This window comes from Pinus tabuliformis, chromosome 4_1, assembly GCF_031772625.1.
Source record: "Pinus tabuliformis cultivar Carrire ecotype Pingquan chromosome 4_1, CPIR1, whole genome shotgun sequence".
NCBI classification, from domain to species: domain Eukaryota; kingdom Viridiplantae; phylum Streptophyta; class Pinopsida; order Pinales; family Pinaceae; genus Pinus; species Pinus tabuliformis.
The window spans coordinates 685,295,605-685,301,634 of NC_142303.1; the positions used below are offsets into that span (position 1 = coordinate 685,295,605).

A 6,030-nucleotide genomic window follows, 5' to 3' on the forward strand; every position below is an offset into this window, starting at 1 on the left:
AATCTGAAATTTCCCAGGTTCATTGTTTCGCTTGGGGCCGATAATAATAATAAAAAAAAACTGTGAGTTTCATTGGACCGTGCACGAACTTGTAACGTTCTGTCTCCGTCTGTTCATTTATCATTGAGCTGTAGCGATGCCATCTCTTTTCTCTGTCTATTCATTTATCGCTGAGCCGTAGTGATGCCATCTCTTGTCCCCCTCTATTCATTTATCGCTGAGTCGCAGCGTAGCGATGCCATAAATCTGCAACTCTCTTGTCTCCGTTTATTCATTTATCACTGATCCGTAGCGTAGTGATGCATCACCATGGAAGAATATTCTTGTCCAGGTGGGAATGAAATCGATGGTGGTTTGACTCCAAAAAAAAAAAAAACTGTACTCTTGATACTCTGGCTTTACACGTCGAACTGGCACTGTTACAGAATAGACAGTTCCAAGATCTGGGTCGGTTGAAACATTTAACTGTACTTTATCCTCCGAGTCAATCTCCACAAAATCTGAGAGTGCACCCACAATATTGTTGATGATTTTTCATTTTGCATCATCAGTTACAGCACATCTGTCAGAAAAGAGGATCATTTTCAGTCTCTGCTTTGCTATCTCCGCATTTGAAGTTCTCTTGAGTTTTCTGGGAAACAATATGTTCCATGCCCAATTTATTCGTTCAAAAAAAACTCATATTTATAGCTTTACAGATAAAGTCATCAATGTCCTGTGTTATAGAAACGCTGGAGAGACCATCATCCCCAACTCCATAACATTGATAAGACTTTACTAGGTGATATCTTCCTTATGACAAATGCCATTGCATGGGTATTTGCAGTGGAAGCATGGAGTGACAGTCACGAACAAATGAAGTGCTATATTTGCATCTATCCACCTTAGAGAATAAAGTAGGATTTCAGGGAAGCAATGCAGAAGCATGAATATCGAGCCTGCTGGACGTCGTTGTGGGTGGAAAGGCCATCATTTTCACTAAAATTGGAGATTGTAATCCCGCATAAATATATCACCAAGCGATGGTACGTTATGTTATGGGATTTAAACCCTGTACACATCACTGCTACTATATATTGTAACTATTAAGAGGACCATGCCGTTGCTTACTTGTTAAATTGATTGAGGAATGAGGGTTGGCGAGTAATGAGAATCCGAGCTTGAATTCATCTTATCCTGATGAGAGTGCTAAGGGGATTAAATCGTGGGTTAGTAGTCGACACTTCTTGTCTCACTATCATCTGTATATGTTTACGTCATTTTCAAAAAAAAAAATAAAAAATAAAAAATTGCTCTCATTCATTCATACACTAACTACTTGTTCCCTAAGAAATACAAAAGTATTTTCAAATGTTTTAAATCAATTTTCCTACAAACCAATAACAACATTTTGAAAAATTATTGCACAATCAATGAGTACATTGCATGGGGACATGCAATATTTCTAGTTGGGGGGAAATAAAAGTATGTTGGATTTTTTTTTGGTGAATTTGTGGGCAAAAGCTAGGATGCATATACTAACAAGTGAAATGAGATTGGTGTTATGTGTAGGTCAAAGAGAAGCTTATGCAGAAAGCTCAACATTACAATGTGACACCCTTTTCATCCATGATTAGTGTAACTTCGAAAAATAACTAAAAAAAAATGGACATTTCATAAATTCTTGAAAATGAGCTAATTTGTTTTTGAGTCACTTCATACAGGAATGATCGATGGAGATGGCACACAAAGGTGACAATTTTTATGCAGGAATGGTGCTAAGCGTTGAAGACAATCTAATGCAAAAGTGATTTTTCGAAATCACAATGAAACATGCATCATTGGACGCTTGAAGGAACTAATTCTTCACTGCACATATCATGACATTTTCCACTACACAAAAATCCTTTTGCGTCATGACTACTCACCTATTTCCTTCCAAACGCCTAGACCATCCTTGTGTTGCAGCCCATCTTCCATTTCCTTATCTTTCACGACTTCATGCACGCCTATTTTTCTGAATCACATACATCCCTTTATCCTTTTCAGTTTATTTTTGCCTTCTAGTTTGCCTTCTGAATAAAACTCATTCCCTTTCCATGATTACATTGCCTTGATTTCCTAGCCATGCTGATCCACACTGCTTGTCCGTGAGTTCTCTCCATTTATAGTCCTACCACATCTTTTTGTACAAACTCGCGTTGACTGATGTGGGATTCCTTAAGGCCCACCTTTCAACAAGTCTTGCCCCATCGACATCAGAACCTTATTTGGGAAATAGACTAGAGTTCCTTTTCAGTACCTAGAGGCTTGCATGCCTTAATGGCAAGTTCTGTCGCTGACGATCATGGGAATACATCAATGTCCCTTGATCTTCAGATCTTGCAAGTGCCTCGACCTCAACACATCCATTCGCACTTCGCAAGATGTACTCCGGTACCTTGGCACTCATTGACATCAATGGTGAGTTGCCTCGCATTGGTTAACGACATACATCAATGGCCGGTAATCCAATGATTTCTATTCATGCTCGACATCGACACATTCATTCGCATGTTTAGAATTGTACCATCGGGTTTGTAGCGGGTGAAGACTATACACTTTTTCATGACTCCCTCAACAGTTACAGCGGCATGAATTCTGATCTATGAGAGTACCACAGTTCCACTTTCAGCGTTTATCTTTTCCATGATCAGTAGTTCAGATTCCTTCATTTCCTAGGATCCAGTTACAACAACATCAGTCACATTTTCCTGACCCAACAACAGCAGTAGTTACATTCTTATTGCATAATTCATCATTCTTGGGTAAGTAGAGGTATGTTGTTTTCTAATCTTTAATCATGCAATTCCTTATATGCTAACTTGAATATTTTGGAAAATTCCCTCACCATGCTACATTTCCTTTCATGAGCCATGTCAAGTTGCATGAGGACATGCAACCAATTCAGTTGAGGGGGGGAGAACTATATTCACTACATATTCACTTCCATGATTCCATTTCTTCACCACTATCACTCCATTTACCATTCACCAACATTTATTTTCCAATGATACTTTGTTGCACTTTGCTTCATACACAATATTGGCATGCTTCATTAATATTACAAAAGGGATTTCTTATGAACATTATGATTTCCAGTGAGTGTTTACATTATTATTGAAGAAAAGAGAACAGAAAATGAAATGAATGTTGTTAACACAAGAACCAACATTCTTTGTATTCATGGTTGTCACACAAGAACCAACCATAAGAAAATGTAAATTGTTACTCATGTCTTTCACATATCCTGGAAACATTCATTATTAAAAGACATCATCATGTAAAGCCAAAGTTCAAAATGCCAAATGTTCTTAAAGAGACCCATGCATGGTTGCATGAGGACATGCAACAAGTTCAGTTGGGGAGGATGTTGGGACTCAGAAATGTCATATTTTCATCCACCTTTTTCTTCACTATTCCTTACATTTCATCATCCCATTAACCTTTTATCATATCATTTTCATACATACATTTGGGTTTCACCTTCTTATTTTCCATTTTATTCATTTTTGTATTACAAGTGAATTTATGATTAAATATTAGAAAATATACATATTTTATATATATCTCAAGAATATGTGAGTTTTGTGATGTGTAGGAAATATGTGAAGAATTAATATCTCCTCCACCATATTAAGGAGATAATTATGCAAGCCTATTCCTCAGGAGAAAATCATGGAGGATTTGGTTGGCATATCTTATCCAAGATATGTGAGAGATTTATGGAGGATTCAAAGGGATCATATTTTGTAATAATGGGAAAGTAGTTAAAAATGCTTGAGAGATTTGTGGGATCATATTTTGTAATAATGGGAAAGTAGTTAAAAATGCTTGAGAGATTTGTGGGATCATATCTTGTAATAATGGGAAATTAGTTGAGAGTGCTTGAGAGAATATTGGATATGTAATTATGAGAAGTTTATCTTCCTCATGTATATAAGAGAGTGCTCTCTCTTCATTTTGATAAAGGAAGAATGAATAATGGAAAGGAATTCTAAGTTTTTTTCATCTTTAATTGTACACTTTCATGATTTGTCATTTGATTCTTGTAATATAATTTGAGATAGTTTTATTGTTGTGAGCTCACATATGTTGTTTGTCATTCAATTCTTCACATGTTGTATTGCTTTCCCCTTATGCAATTTCCTGCTTTCCTAGTTAGTATTTCAATGCCTTCCTAGATTAATTTGATTTCAGTAATTTAGATTAGATTAGATTAGTTCCACTTCAGTCCTGCATATATAGTGCATGTGTCTCGTAAGTCTACGAACCTCGGATTGACAAATTAAATAGTTGGGCAAGTACTACAACAGAATTAAACGATAGTATTTGCACCCAACATTTTGGCGCCGTTGTCGGGGAGGCACGATGGATTGAAGTTTAGTTTGATTTTTCATGCAAGTGTGTTTAGACATGTTCCTGACTCCGAGTTGTTAAGGCGGTAGGACGTGGGGAACAACGTACGCATCGCATTCGAGATACCGTAATGGGCTCGACCTCCTATGGATCAGGGCATGTAGGGTGTGTTTACATTTATGCAAGTGTGAATTTCAATTTCTGCAAGTGTGTTTGATTTTCGCAATTGTGAAGAGTGTTCGATGAATTCTTGGTTCATGGTTGTAATTGAATCATTCGATTACTCAATTAATGAGCAGTCCTTGTAAGAGGGTTTAATTGAGTATTGAATTCAAGATTATCTGCGGTCCTTTTGTTTTTAATTTAAATTTTTTTTAGTGTGCTGATTTTTTTTGTTTTTAGAATCTCTTTCCATATGGTTTTATAATGAGTGTTAGCTTGGAACTACTCACTCAGATCCTTGCAGAAGTCGGAATCTCTTCTTCCCTGGAAAAAGAGATCTTGACAAGAATTGACAGTTCAACTACTCCCCAAGAAATAAACGAAGATTCAACATATGAAGAATCCTGCATATCTGATGGCGAACAATCATTCGAACAGGAGATCGAGGAAGAAGAACAACAAATCGGAGTAGAAGAACAGGAGTTACAACATGATCTAAGTGAGAGAAATTGTGCTTATCAAAGTTTTATCGAACAATGGTTCTAGGTAATTACTAGATTAGATTCGTCTTTTTATTTTTCTTTATTTTATTTGCAATTACAGCAACTAGACTCATTCACTTTCAAATATTTTCATCCATCGTGTAAAAAATTGCTACTGAATATATTGTTGTTACTGCTACGTGAGTGGCTTCATTGGAAGTTTAATTACACGTAACTAATTTCTTTTTTCTAATTAGTATAGAGTAGGTAGGCCTTCATTTGTAGTTTTTGCTTTCATTTTCAGTTTTTCTTAGAATAAGTATGCTCTCCTCCATGCTTAGTGCAATCGCGAGGATCATAAAATAGGGATGATTTAGACTAATTTCAGGAATAAATAAATTCATGTTTTTCCTAATCGATTTTATTGTTAATTTGCAAATCATTTTTAGTTGAAACTGTGTCTCGCTTGCAATTGATTGTGTTTTCTAGACATACTAAAACCTGCAGCAAGCAATTAGATGATAAAACCTGCAAAAACAATTAAATCTGAAATTTCCCAGGTTCATTGTTTCGCTTGCGGCCAATAATAATAATAAAAAAAACTGTGAGTTTCATTGGACTGTGCACGAACTTGTAACGTTCAGTCTCCGTCTATTCATTTATCGCTGAGCCGTAGCGATGCCATCTCTTGTCTCCGTCTATTCATTTATCGCTGAGCCGTAGTGATGCCATCTCTTGTCTCCGTCTATTCATTTATCGCTGAGCCATAGCATAGCGATGCCATAAATCTGCAACTCTCTTGTCTCTGTCTATTCATTTATCATTGAGCCGTAGCATAGCGATGTATCACCATGGAAGAATATTGTTGTCCAGGTGGGAATGAAATCGATGGTGGTTTGACTCCAAAAAAAAAAAATTGTACTCCTGATACTCTGGCTTTACACATTGAACTGGCACTGTTACAGAATAGACAGTTCCAAGATCTGGGTCGGTTGAAACATTTAACTGT

The 6,030-nt window shown here is 36.5% G+C and overlaps 1 pseudogene; it reads right to left on the bottom strand.

The window, feature by feature from the left end:
- Window positions 1–267: 267 nt before the first annotated feature.
- On the bottom strand, window positions 268–973 carry LOC149177989 (cell division topological specificity factor homolog, chloroplastic pseudogene; annotated as a pseudogene).
- Window positions 974–6,030: the final 5,057 nt, after the last annotated feature.